The following is a 15522-nucleotide window of genomic DNA, read 5'->3' as shown; positions in this document are numbered from 1 at the left end:
AGCAGCATCAGTGGTTGCTCTCTATCTGTTCCTAGCACATCCTAAAGAATTATCAAAGCCTTGCATCCACTGTGCCACTGCTGATCATATCCTCCTACCCCAAAGCTACTTTCTCTGGAAACAGCCACTTGGATGTGCTTCATGCCTGGGTACAGACAGAACTGCAGGCTTTTCTCCTGATTCTCACCAGCCCTTCAAGCATGTGGCAATGTCAGCTTTTAATACATCAGGCCTGCAGCCTGGGGTCAAACAGGACAGAGTAGAGTCTGTCCTCGCTGCTCCCTCACAGCAGCAAGTTCTCCTGATCTGCATTCTTTACAAGATGTCACTTTGCAACTCTTTTCAATATTACATAGTAATTTGATAGTTGTATTAAACTCATTAGCTCTTAGAGAGTGGCAAAATGCACACAAATTGCCTTCCCTGTAACACTGATTATTTAGTGTAACTATAGGGTGGCCTTACATCTCTATGTTAAGGGGTATTTATCTCTGTCTGTCTTCTTACAGAAGCCCTTTCCATTCCTCTCATCTTTTTTAGCTGTACAAACTCTTCTATTTCTGCTGTACACTTCAGATAAGAAAAAACTGTGATAATCTCTATTTATATACTATACAGTACATGCAGAGAAAGGAAAAAAAAAACCAACAACAATAGGGAAGGAGTAGGGAAACATCCTTAAAAAAAAAATCTACTTAAAGCAGTGCCATAAGTAACCAGAGAAAGCTTATAAAATAACAAGACTTGTAGCAATGATTCAAAGTGGGTATTATACGCTAAACAGAGAGGTGTTACAGCAGCTTGTCCAAGAAAGAGATTTAATAGTTATTTCACAAACATTCCTGAAGCATTCAGCTTGATATGCAGCTGTGTTAACAAAGGAGGCAAATAGGATGCTAGGATGTCTTGCTAGAGGCATACAACATACATCAGAAGAATGATGGTTAAATTACTAAACAAAGTGCTCCACATGGACCAAAAATAGACTCCTTTCCATACTTGCTATCTACAACTTATTGCAAGTAAATACCAGCAGGCTACTATGTTTATTCCTTCCTATTATGTTAGTCTTTTTCCTCCCCAGAACAGTATTTGTCCAGTGAACATATTATTCACTACAATTCTCTGCATTTATAGACTGATTTCTGACATGAAATACATATCAAGCCTTTTTTGTGAGCAATATTGGGTTTATTCCTAATCTGCTCAGTGGGCAAAACCACAGAACAAATGAAGAAAGGATCTGCTCTTTCTTCTTTTTGAATTTCTCTATTAGGCAGATCACTGACGCTAATAACCACATAGTCTGATAAGGGTCTCTTCTTCTGTAGCATCTCTTCTGTACTGCTGCAAGCAGCCACGATTTCCTTCTCTCCAAAAATGTTTTGGAAAAGAGCCCAGGTTGTTCCTCTGCTGAGAAATATGTTATTACTTTGTTCAAGGGAGCAATAAGTAATATAAAGGGGTGGGCAAAAATAAATACCTCAAATTTAACTGAATATAAAGAAAAGTGAGATAGCAAAGATCACTTTTAAATTCTGCCAAGGTTTGAGAAAATGAAGTCCATTTGAAAAGATAATTTTCTTCTTTCTCAGTTATATTGCTCTAGATCAAAAGCCAGCTTAACAGATTGCTGTATACAGGACAGATGTAATTGCAAACAATATGCAGCCTAAGTATTTTCAACCCTGAATGTTAACAAGGCATCTGACTGATCTAAAAAATATCATGATAAATATGTAAAATATATCCTTCAGTTTAAAATAGATAAATACAATTGAAATTGTCTTCTCATTTCTGAAACTATAGGAAGCAAATTATTTTCATAATCTTCTCTGCCAGTATGGAAAAGCAAGCATTCATTGTGTCACACAATACAGAAAAAAGCATTTTAAAGTCACCTGACTTTGGGAGCTGTGAATATAAAGAAAACACCTTGTTGCAGGACTTAGGATAAAAACCACATTGGTTTCCAGCACAGCAATTCATTTGTGCTGAATAGGCTTCCAGTTACGTTGATCCAATTCAACAGCAGGAGTCATGAATAAGGATAAAACAAGTTTTATGAGACTCCTTCAATGATCGCACACCTCTTTTGAACACAGGACGATGCAAAAATTGTCAGTGGTTCCTTGTGAGGAACTGATTTTAATTTATCACATATATTCTCCACGTCAGTAGTAATGTACTATATTATACCATGAGAACAAGAATAGATTTAGCATGCGGAAAAGGTGGAAAAATGATTGCAAACACTGGTGAAATTTCTTTGTGGAATGAGGCATATTGGATTCCCACGATGAGGCAAAACATTTGTTTCCTGGTTTTCATGGGAAGACATTACTGAAGTATCTGAAAGGGTGAAAATTTCACAATTGCACTTATTGCTTCTACACTGATAAAAGTCAGTGCTGACTGGGAAAGAGGACTTAAAAGAAACAACTGCCATCTAAGGGCATAGATACTCCCTGACATCTCCCAAGGAAATGCTTAATGCTTTGCCCTCTCTGCACCTTGAATGCCTCCAAACCTACCTAAGTACCTAGTCTTTCTCTTTTGGTTCTTCTAAAGTGACAAGCTGATGAGCCATCGGATTGAAGAGAAACAGCCATCTGGCAGATTTATGAAGAGCACTAAAGAATTGCACGGCACCTAAGCAAGTATAGATATATATTCAAGTTTTGCACTGTGGCTTGATAGCCTTGTACAGGGTCCTTAGAAAGTAAGTCCAGGTGATGACCTACAACTGAAATAGTGGAGGAAAAAGAAAAAAAATAGGAACTGAGGGTAGGGAGAATACTCAAAGTTTTATAGAATGGAAAAGATTAGGATGAATTTTAATTTCAGAAGTAGAATATTTGTACTATCATGAAAAGGAAACTAGAGTATTTATAAATGCAGCAATATACTTCCTAGGTGCAAATTGAATAGGTACATTTAGCTTTCCACAGGGATTCATGAAATTAAGTTCAAATAGAAGAAAACTGGCATGTGAGCACTGTTATTTCTTATAATAAATGAACAGTGAAACAAGTACATTTGTGAAAGAAAGGGTTTATCTCACACAGCATACTGATGAACAAGACATTCAGCTCTCCTGGGAATGAGAAAAAAAGACCAAAAAACCCACCCACATACAAAACTTTCCTTTGTTGTTTTATGATAATGTTAATAGATAGAAGAGCCAGCAGCTGCACCTGCCCCCCCATGCGGGGAGTCAAGGAGATTGCTAGTGCTCCCTTTGGACTCTGCCTTCTCCAGTGCAATTGCCTTCACAGCTCCTATAAAGCCTGCTAACTCTGCTTTGGTAACTGGGAAACAATGCATGCAGTAGGGCTAGCTGGCCCAAATAGATTTTGAATGCTGCTTTCGCTCTAAGTCAATGTTTTATCAACTTTGGAGGTGTGCTTCTCTTTGAACTGCAGAGTAGGCCTGAAAGCTGATGGTATGAGTAGCAGGGGTTGCACCAGCAGAGCTGGCAGCTGAGTGTGGCTGTCACTATACCAACCTGAGTCACGTGAAGCACTGTTACGTGAAGTTGGAGTGAAGCTGGAGTTAAGTTTGCAAACAGTCATTTCCTGCAGAAGGGGAAAAAAATCTTAAGACAAAAAGCGTTTTAAAAGCCTAGGAATTAAAAGTTCAGATGGTAGCAAAAAGAGAAAACAAAACAGTTCCACACAACAGCTGTATACATAGATGCATATATATAAAGACACTTGATTTTGTTCTCTCTTGTGAAACCTGTTCACTTATTTGCAATATCTGTACCTTGTGTAGAAAATACACATGAAGTAACAGTTTTCACTAAAACCTAGAAGTGGTCCATAAGCTGGGATGAGAGGAAACTTAACCCTCTTCCTTTGCATTAGGGTGCTCAAGCTGAGGAGAAAATCCGGTACACGCGACATTAGAATACGCAGAAGCAAGTTAACAGATGTTAAGACCAGAAGAGAATCACGACTGCAGTTTGGCTTCCAGCATAACACAATGCAGAAAGCCTCACGTGTGATCTTTGCCTCAAGATGAGGTTGAGCTGCAAAGTACCTTTTACAAAGATCACTTCTGATGCAAAGATTGTAAATGACAAAAAATCCACACCATCCCCACCTCTGTTCTGTGACTGTTTGGTGGCCTGCATTGTTAAAATATGTAACTATAACTTGTGGAGAAACACATTATTTTTTTTTCAGTGCTGCGCTCCCTTCTTTGCAAACTATGGTATTTTGCATTTTTCCTCCATAGGGTTTTTCTCCTGATTCATCAGCTTTCTTCATCTACATGCTTCAAATATGTATATATTTATTTTACAGATTGTTTTCAGACCACCTCCAAGTCATTTCATTTTCTCTGCATCTTCCTCAAGTTTTGTAGCTGAGAGTCTAAGCTGGAAAAAAGTGCTCAAATTGAACAAATGACCTTTGTAACTTCTACATACTCTGAAAAATCCTGTTTTTCTCTTAAGTCCAAAGTCGTAACCTCATGATTTTACTGTGAGTCTCTTACTGCTTGACAGTTTTAATTAAACCCCAACTCTTGGAATCAAAGTACAACAAAATTCTCAGGCTCCAAAAGAGCTTGAGCCCTTCTGGTAAGCAGTAAAACTTGAACACATGCTGCAGCCACCACAAAAATACAGTCTTGAATGTGGTACTTTCTTATGATTTTAAACAGCTAAGCTACATATTTGAAGAAATGTACTATTATCAACTGAAAGAGCAGAATCTCCTCCAGCCAGAGGCTTCCCATCATTTCCTGCAACCACCAAGCAGGCCCTGAAATATGGCCTTCAGCAACCCAGGCTGAAGCAGAATCTCTGCTTACCCTTCTCCTTTAAGGAGGAAAAACGCTCTATAGAACCTCCCTGTTTTTACATAGAACACATCTCAAGAGCTGAGCTTAGCCAAGTTCCAGTTCCAATAATCTCACTTGCCACTTGCCAAGAGCAAGGATTTCCTCAGCAACAAAAGAAAGCTGTATAGTCAACAAAAATGTAAAGACTAAAGGTCTAGTTTTACCTTCCTGAGAATCCTTCACCCTCTGTAAAAGACAAAAACAATTCTCAAGAGACAAAGCAACTCACCAATTCCTCCAAAAGAACATTCTGGCCCAGAAATGTTGTATACACATCTAAAAACATGGATGTGCATTCCCCAGCTCAGGACTGAGTAGATTAGAAACACCCATCAGCTGCAGCTCAGGGCTGAAGCAATCACAGTACTATGTTCAGGGAGAGCAGGATATCAGCTGAAAATGTTATCAGGTAAATAGGTCTTATGTGGAACCTGTAGCAGAGCTGAAACATGTTTCTGCTTGCTAGATTGCCAACCAATGCCTTGTTATTCCCCAAAAAGGGACGAACAAAACAATTCACTGTCTAATGGTAGAGAGTTGAGCCAATAGTTGAAAAAAATACATAAAGAAAATTCTCAACCATTTACTCAGCAACAAATCATTGAAGGCAGCCGAGCAAACGTTTACTCCATCCCCTCTACTTCACTCCTACAAAGTAAATTCTTAATCCTGGTAATAGCAAAAAGCTCTGCTGGGCACGGGGAAGCGAGAGACAACTGGTGAGCAGCTGGGCAACTAAGAGATTTCACTGCTTACCAATCTCATGTAAGCTTAGGAAAACAGCACTATTAGGGTTATATGATGTATCAGTAAAAATACTAATTACCGAGGCCCGGACTTGAAGCAGTTTCTCAGAACAACATGCCTACAGCTAGCACGCAAAATGAGCGTGCTTTACGGGGATACACATTCCCTACTAAACACAAACAAACATGCACAATTATTATCATTTAGAAAAGACAAAGGCTGCCAAAGCTGAGGAAATGCCATCAGTGCTCAGAATAGAGGCCTTTATTGTTTGCTACTAATTGCAAGAAAAAAGAATTCAGACATTTCAAAGCAGCTGCTGTTTTGTCCTTAAAAACTCCTTTCCACTTAGAAAGGAAGATTTTCATTTTAACAGCCTCAGAAAGCTTTTATGGCTTGCTACCATCCAAGGCCATTCAGATGTGTTATTTCTGTATTGATTGTGTCATGAGGTTCAGCAAAAAGGCCTAAGAAGCTAAGAAAAAAGCCTGTAACTAGAGAAATTACTGTTTAAGTCTCAGCAATTTCTGTTCAATTAAGGGTTACTTCTCCCCCCCTGCACATATACTGGCCTTGTTAATTTTACTGGTAAAAATCTATGCAGACTCAATTGCTCAGGAGACTGCAGCTTGATCCTTTGAAGCTACAGGTTCCAGCTGCTGTAAATCATCTGTGGAGGGAAGCTGCCTCACATTATCTGAGAAGCTGGCCTGCTGTGGCTAAATACTCCCCATCTGGTTCAATCAGTCTCCCTTCTGGAAAGCCCTAAGGATTGTCATTTCAAGCTGTATTTGTCTCTAAGACCTTTGTAATGTTGATATTGTGCATATGGCCAGGAATATCCTATCCTCTGCTATGCTGGGCACTGTCTCAGGAATGGGTGCTAGATGAGACTCAAGGTGCCCACCTGCTTAGCAACATCCTGTAGACAATTTTATTATTTCAGTTACATGTCTTTCTTTTGAGGCGTTGATCCTGCTTTGATCAGTCTGCAAAATGGGCAGCCATTATCGTATGTGCCTGATAGAAGCTGGCGTCATATTTACAGCTTCAGATGAGAAAAACAACAACAAAAGCATCTAACTTCTTTTGTGAAAATATTTTACTTCAATCTGCTTTTCTTTTCTTTTTTTTATCTAGTAGGGATTAGTGGCTGTTTTTCTGTCTCCAGATCTCCAATTAATACACGGCCATGAGCTTAAACATCAAGAGCAGCTTTGCTCAAGCAAGGAGCGAGCAAAGCTAAGGCTAAATCAGCAGAAGACAAAGACAGGTTCAAAGATGCATCAAGACTCTGGAGACCAAGTTCAGTTCTTTGCTCTGTCATAGACTGTGTACCCAAATACACTACACAAGGTCAGATTCAAAGTGGGATGTAGGCAACAGCTCAGTGAAGGAGGCAGAGCTGTAAAAAAAGCAAGTGAAAAGGCTTACACAGACAGTGCTTTAAGCTTCTTGTTATCAAACCTGGACAGGCAGCAGGACAGCTCAGTCCTGAAAGAACTGACCAATCCCTCTATTGGCACTCTCTCCTTCCCTGAAGACTTTCTGTTAGGTTTGCCAGGATAAAACCAACTGATGGATCAGATCTCTTCTAAAGGAGGTCTAACTCCCCTACATTTTTAAAACACCACTGAAGACAGTGACCTATTTTCTAACAGCCATTAAAGGACTCGGCTCAGGAAGGCCGGGCTCATGGGCTCAATTCCCACATCTGCCAAAGGACGTTCAAATGTCTGTCATCCTGCAGGAGCACCTGAACCATCACTTGTTGGGATATCCCCACAGCTCGGCTACTACTGTGCCACTGTGCAGGAACAATTACAGAAATAGCATGCAAGGAGATGATGCCCATACTGCAGTAGTTAGGACACGCTGAAGTGGGTCCTTGCTCATACATGGAATGCATTTATATTCCCCTCACACCGCTGCCAGGCAGCACTCTGCAGAGCTGAAGTCCTTCCTACTGCTTTTCATGCTGTCAGCTTGTTTCTGATGCAGGGTAACAGCTTCGGTGTGGGAAAGAACAGGAAGGGAAATTAAACTTGGATCTTCTTGAATACATAGTAAGGCCACTAAAGCATTGGGACCAAGGAGTGAAAGCCTCCTCTAATTTAGATAGCGCAAAATATCTGGAGGAAAACTGGGAATACGGTAGGATACCCAGCCAGGGAAGAGCAAGGCTGGTGATCCAAAGTTAAATATCCTCTGAAAACCCGATCAGAGGGCCAGTGTCTCACATGTACACGTGCTTGTGGTGTTTCTCAGTCAGATAGCTCAAAACAGACACATCCAACTGTGCTGGTCTTAGGAAGCTTCTGAGGAAGCTGGTTATTTTAGCTCCTGTTTTGAGGAGATCAGTCTGTACTGTATGAGTAGACTCCTCTAAATGGAGACTAGGTGTCTAACAGTGTTCTGGATTCCATATGGGCACCAGATGACTGCAAGGAAGGTGCTGCAATACTGTAATTCTTTATTAGATTTGGCCTTTAGTGTTTCATCTCCCCATCTGTATTTTCATGCTCATTTGTAATTACTACAGAAAGATATCCAACACTGCACCACTTTTCCAGAGCAGCTACAAATGTACTCAATCAGGAACAAAGCACAACATGTATGCTTTTAATCTGATTTTATAAACTTGACACATAACTTTTGGCATAAATCTGTAAGGAGTTGTTTTGCATTTAAATAGCCTTTCCATTTCACATCCGGGAAAATAACTACATTTCTCATAGCGCTGGCTAGGTACGCATGCAGGCAGCCACACTCTCACAGCTTCACTGTCACTATTGCACCAGAGAGCCAGCCGAGGGAAATTAAGATGTGATTAACCCCACTGGATACCCCTTAGCACTTCCACCCAGGTGATCTATCAGAGGCCACCAGTGCCTTTGATTTCCTTGAAACACCACACAGTGAATTGAGGTGGCTCAGGAGTTACTGCTTAGGTGTTCAGATGTCTCTGTTCAGGGGTAAAACCACATGGAGCAGTCTTATCATCTGTCCCTGAGGAAGTCACTTCTGTTGGATCAGTTGGCTCAACTAGTGTGGCCTGAAATAGCTCCCACTGTCAGTGCTCCCTCCTGGAAGGCTTCTCCTGCATGGCAGGGACAGTTATAGGTGCTGCCACTCTTAATCCCCCACAGATACAGTTAAGTGCCTGATCTCCAGTGCAGACTGAGCAGCTGACTGTGGCTGGCTCTAGCCAGCTTCTAAACCATGCCACAAAGATGCTGAGTTTAAAAGAATGGACCAATATTAACTAGTTTGGACAGCTAACTGTAGCCATATGCAGCGGGTCATGGACACCTCAGTTACCTAAGCCACCCAGGCAAGTTTTGAAAATGGAAGCAGAGTTCCTAGTCGTGAAGGAAATTGTTGAAATGCTATTCATTGAGTTTATCAAGGATTTGGGAGATTCTTGTGCCCTGCTATTTGTCTCTTGACACACAGCAGAACAAGATGTTAAAATGCAATAGCAACTCAAACAACACAGTGATTACAGTGGTGTCCTTGCTCCCCTGGTTAAGCAGAAGTTGACTTGTCCATCACAGGATAGAGGAGTCCCTTCCCTTCTGTGACTCCATGCCCCCAGCCCTGCCCATCACTTTCACTGGCAGCACAAGATGATATGTCAAACTCCAAGCAGCAGCAGCAGCTGAGGTTTAGGTGCCTCTTTCATTTGGCTACAAGAATGACAAACCTCACGGACAGAGGGAGGACATGGTGGGAGGTTGTAAGGGCTTAAACCACCTCAGTGAGATTCACCAGAGCTGCTTCTGTCAGGGAGCCTTCTGTGCTGCAAATGAAATTTTCATGAAATGCTGAGGAAACCTCATTAACATCTCCCTGGGAAAATGACAGCGCTGGGTACCGAGCAGTGCCACTGTTGTCAGCTTCTGCCACTGGCCCATCCTGCTGAACACGTGTATGGAGCAGTCAGAGCCCCGTGAGCATAGGGCAAACCCCACCTGGGAGACTGATAACTCACAAATGATTTTAGTTGTTACAGAAACATTACTTCTGACTAAAAATACAGAGATATTCCAAGGATCCGAAGTATGCTATTTGGAAGCTAAGACTGCACATGCAAACAGTGAGAAAGTCTTTTATGCCACAGGGATGTGTAATGAATCAGCTGATACTTACAACTGACATTAAATACTCAGTGCGAGCAAAATGAAAAATAAAACAGGGTTCAGTGTTCACAGGTGTGAAATTCTTTTGTTCTCTCTTTTCGTTCTCTCCTTGTTCTCACTTCAGAAATGAGAGACAGCTTTTATAGCGGGAAGACAGAGTTTCGCACATTAATAGCCGCAGTGAAGGTCAGTAAGTCTGACTCACTCAGGTAATGGCTGAGTACCCTGGATCTCATTTCGTTTTATTACAATGGCAGAAGCAATGCTGATCAACAGCGTCATATTTCCTTTTCTTCAGCACAAAAGATGAAGTGATTGTACCACGAGACAGCAGTGTGGGAAGGAAATAAGGAGAGGAATGATGCACCCAGCAACACACTCACCACACCTGTACCTGCGTTCTGCCCTCCCTCAGTTCTTCCTCTTTTACTGCTGACAGCAGGGGCTCAGCATCACTCCTATGGGGTTTTGCAGCACTGCTCCAAATTATTTCAGCATCCTTATTATATCAGAAAATGCAGATAACTGCATCATGAGGGGTTTCTGCATGGGAATACTGGTGCTGGGTATTTCTGTCCTGAGTGCAACCCTGCTTATGGTCTCTACCACTCACCAAATAAATGCTGTGCTTAGTTTGTCCTGTACAGCAGGTGTACATTGTGAAGCACAGCACTGGATGCGTTGCAGACTGACTTTCCAGGTTAAAGCAAGAGGAGCAAGTGAAAGGACTGGATCAAGAGACTTAGAGGAAGCTAGCAATGCAGAATAAGTTGAAAAGATTTCTGATGGGTGAGGTTAATTCTCTTCCCACTGGAACCTTTTTCCTCATTGATTTTCTAATCATTCTCTTAAAGACCTTCAATTCTTTTCTTCCATACTGCAGTGTTGCTCCTGAGATAAACGCTGCATGGCCCACGCTGCCTGGGTAGAGGCATTTTGCCCATAGATAACTGACAATGACAATGATTGGCTTGGTCTTAGTGGGGGCAGCAAAAGAGCTAGGATTCCTGGAGAAGAGCAATTATTGCTGATAAAGTCTGAATGGGCCTCAAAGCATAGTTCACTAACTTTCCTCTGTATGCTCCTTCACTTTTCCTAATATTGATTTCCTGCATGTTAACAAGACTATTAGAAACATAGTAGGAATGTTGCTAAAAACCTCATGCTGCTGCTCATTTGAAAATAAAACAGAAAACCTGCCCTGAAACACCAATGCAGAGCTCCCAAGTTGCTCCAGAGCAGCAGGCACTACTTCTGTCCAAGAGCTGCCTTTTGTCCTCCTGCTGCAAGAAGGTACATATCAATTGAAAAAGTCTCTGTTAGGCAATCCATATTTTTTCCTCCCAGCTTACTGAAGTAGATTTGTACGTACTCTGACCTGTCCCACCCTCCCTGGCACATGCTCACCTTACTGTCACAAGAGAGAGAGAAAAGCAAAGGGTTGGATTCCCTACATGTAAATGAGCCTACAAGATAAAGGTTTTAATCAAATATTCCACTTACCTCCAAGTCCTGAAAGGCAGTACGTGCTTTCCAGTGCCATTTCTTGGAGCTTTCTGCTCCAAGTTCCAATTCACAATTTTTCACCTCCCATTTTATCAAAGGCCTTAGAACAGTTCCTCTGGGAGTATCTACATGGTGCAATGAAGTGTTTTTCAAGGATAACAGAGTTAGCCCTGGACTAATGGAGTTATTAGGAACAAAACAGCTACATCAAAAAGCTGCTCTGCTGGCGTGGTTGTGCTGACTGCAGAGCAGGGTGTATGGGCCTGCCTGGTGCATTAGAGCGATGCAGGCTGGCACCAGTGTTTTCAGAGCTAGCTCTCATCTCCCTGTGTTGCCTTGCCATGTCCCATCAAAGCCCTCTGAGTAGCTGAATGCCTTCAGGCTGTTAAGGTCTTTCATCTGACTGCCTTCTATTTGCCTTTCCAGAAGCATCACAGAATCATCAAGGATAGAAAAGACCTTTAGATCATCCTGTCCAATCCATCCCCACCATTCCCACTGACCAATTCTATGAGTGCCACAGCTCCACGGCTCATAAACACCTCCAGGGCTGATGACTCCACCACCTCCCTGGGCAGCCTGTGGCAATGCCTCACCACTCATTCTGAAAAGAAATTTTTCCTGAAATCCAACCTGAACCTCCCCTGAGTAACATGAGGCCATTACCTCTCAACCGAGTCTCTTGCAGGACAGACATAGACGGCACAGGCAAGTCAGGTTCCCATGGGCATTTAAATGATACTAGACACCCGTGTTTAATCACTAGCTGCTGTCCACAGATGGGGGTTTTCAGATCCTTGGTGTCCTCAACATACTTTCAACAATGGAATCCAAACTTTACATTCTATCTGTGCCAACCCACTTGACAGTCACATGGGAAAAGATCATACAAGAAAAACCATAATTCCTAAATATCACTCTTTTATCAATGAGGAAGCTCGAGAGGAAGGCAGAAAGGGAGCTGTGTAGCTCTTTTGTAAGGGAGGCTTACAAAAGCCAGCAAAATAGTCAGGCACAGGGAGGAGCGTGCCTAGGAGAAAGCAGTAACCCTTGAAGCAAGCATCTCCTGAGATGGGAGAGCTCTTACCTCTCTGTGGCTGCTGCCTCCACAGAAGGGGTCAGCTGGTGACCTGTTGTGGTGCTTGTTCATCAGGAAGAGCAGCAGGACCCAGCTGTTTCATGTATATTATGAAACTATGCACCATAATTAGCACTTTTAAGTTATTAGTCACCTGGGAAGAAATCAAATTGTGGTCTAAAAGGGAATATTTCTATGCAAAATACCAGAGCCTGCAAGCTTCCTTTCACATTCCCATTTCTGCAAAAGCTGGGCTGCAGAGCATGCGTCCAGAGGAGCTGTAAAGGGGGACAAGGAGGTTTTATGTCACCAGGGGGAATTATTCTGTTGTATCATCCTCTTCACAATGTGCTTTTGCTTTTTTAATGGGAATGGGAAGCATTGATTATACATTTATGCCGAGTCTTGCCACTGCTAAAATGCAAACTGCAATTTTGTAACAAAATGCAGTATTTCTGAATTATTGCTCTTTGAAGCCTCAAAGGACTCCCACAGGAGCACTTCTGAGTTCTTTTCATTTCAGTTTGTTTGCACATTTCCCCAAGACTAGTTAGGTCAATTTGATGTTGTGATTTGACTCTTTTTCCTCCAATGATCCACGCACCCCCAAAAACACCTTTCACATTTCTCAACTTTTAGTTAGCTATTCCTAATCAAAAAAATTAACTAGCTCTGTTTTGTTCTGGGTTTTTGTTTGTTTTTAAGCAGAAAGTTAGATGAGCAGACCAGACTCCAGCAAATATCCACGTCTACAACAGTGAAGAGGAAAGTTCCACTGTCCAGATGTTCAGCAACTGCTGCTGAGAGCAGCCCTAGGCAGCAGCTGCAGACAGTGGGGAGGCAGAAAATAGCTCTTCCCTGGCCATTTTCCCTGAGTTTGCTTCCTGCCTCAGTGAGGACAGCGACAGCCAGGGAAGAAACACTGAAAGAGGCACTGTCCTGCTTGCAGGAAGCTACGTATGTTCCCCATTTACTGGCAGATGATCCCTGCTCCATGTGAGCCAGGGAATTCCCCACAGCTGTGCTGCACTACTGGGCTTCTGTTCACACTGACCCTGATCCAAAGATCTCAGTGAAGCCAAGAGTGTTTTGTTTTGTTTTTTTTTTTTCCCCCCCAGTGCCTTCACAGGGGTTTGGATGTGGTCCATTGCAGGCTGTAGCAGTGGCTGCAGCCGAGATACTGGCATGTGTTTTGCAGGCGATGGGAATAGATGATCATAGTTATTTTTTCTGCCCATAAAATCAATGCAATATCTTCTCCTGATATTCCCTGCCTCGTAACAGAGAGCTTTTGTTGTGCTTTATGCCTGACCAAGTTTCTTGGGAAATATTAGTTTTCATATCAGTTTTTCTCACTGAATTGTTCTCTCTGGGATGCTTAGGCACCAACGCGTTTATATCCACAGGATCCTGAAGAGGTTAACCAGAGGTGATTACGTCTCAAATGATGTTGTACTATAATTGCTCAGGATATCAGCTTAAATGAAATAATCTGCACGGGAGAGAAGAAACAGTAAAGCTAAGAAAGGAAATTGCTGCTATAATTACTAGAGTATTTCTCTTTGAGGTATTAAAAAGAAATATTTATAACATAAAGAGCTTGGAGAAGATGGCATGTGGCAGCTAGAGAGTGGCTGGCAGAGCCTCTCTTACTTTACATCAGCTGCAATAAGCTTCCTGAGCATATATGAATCGAGGGTAGAAGTATGGGGATAGATAGAAAATAGCCCACAGCAATCAACTAGTTCAAATGCTGTATAATGAGTTACAAAAAATATGAGACAGGTACTCTCTTTCAGGGTCTTGTGCCACTGAAGTTGTTCAAGCTTGGACACAACTTGAGTAGCAGCACAAACAGACCCACAGCCAACAAGGTAAGATGCGTAGGAAGACATTCATTACAAATAAGTGCCGTGCTTTTTCCTTTTGATCCTTTTAGACTTTCTCCCTTCCAGATTGTCCTGAACAAAAAAAGACCCGAATTTCTCACAGCTAGAGCAGACTCCTCTTTCTAAACATATCAGTACCGTGCAAACTTCTCGTTTTCTCTACAGCTCTTTTACTATTTCCAGAGATACGTGTTATTGACAACTTGGAGAAATACATTAACTGTGGATCTGATACTTCAAAACCTCTTGTGCTTTAAGATGCAAGTACATAATAGAGTTAACCTCACAGAGAAGACACACTCGATAAAATAAGAAAAGTCTGATCAAGCAAGGGAACATGTCCTGAACTGAACCCACAGGTCCCTCAGATTAACTAGATATTGGGTTATTTCAGGCATTAAGCAGAGCCCTCATGGACTCTCATTTTCACAGTCTCCCTTGGTACATGGTCTTACAGGTTTGCTTTTTATTTCTGGGGTATGTCAGTGTGGCAGGATCCTGAAGAGCGATGGGATAGGATACAGGACACTTTGTAACTAAACTCCCGGAGCTACTGATGCTCATAAGACATGAGCTCCTTGGAGAACTGTTCAAGAACTGCAAGGAAGCCTCAAAGCCATCTGGTTTTAAACTTTTTCTTCAGATCTTGTACAGCACTAAACAGGGTCAACAGTGACAGCAAATGGACTGGAAATTCCTCAGTTTCAGGATTACTCACTATTTCTGCTCTGTTGCAGCTTTGAAAGAGCAGATTCTCAGGGAAAAAAAAAAAGAAGCATGTAATGTAGAATGTAGAACAAGAGAGAAGACACTAAAAATTGATGTGTGGTCCAGGTGAACACCATCCACCTCTCTTAAGAGCAGAGTGATAATGATTGCTGCCCAGAAGGAAGGTCACTCTGCCCTAATAGATGGTGTCAGGACCTAATAGGGAAGCAGGTGTACCTAACATGTCAATCACAGCTAATGAAGCAGGAACACTTTCATAAATACAGCTTCCAGTTGTGCCCCGTGTTGTACTCTGTGAGCACAGAGGAGCTCTATGGACATGTTATTGCAGCATTAAAACAGCCCAGCTTTGTTTTGCCAGTTTGTGAATGACCCCTACATACAGTTGTGTTCCTTGAAGGGCTTCTGAGATCACAGCAGCATCTCTTGAAGTAGCCTTGAACTGAAGAAGCTGCACACTTAAACCAGGTGATGAACAGCAGTGCTTCATTAGCAGCCTGCTGCAATGTTATGGTCTGATAGGTGCCAGTGATTCATGATGTAAAATTCTATTTCATTACAGTAATTTGATTTTGTCAGG

This window comes from Lagopus muta, chromosome 2 (assembly GCF_023343835.1).
Source record: "Lagopus muta isolate bLagMut1 chromosome 2, bLagMut1 primary, whole genome shotgun sequence".
In the NCBI taxonomy this organism is placed as follows: Eukaryota; Metazoa; Chordata; class Aves; order Galliformes; family Phasianidae; genus Lagopus; species Lagopus muta.
Note: the sequence above shows the minus strand (reverse complement) of the source record.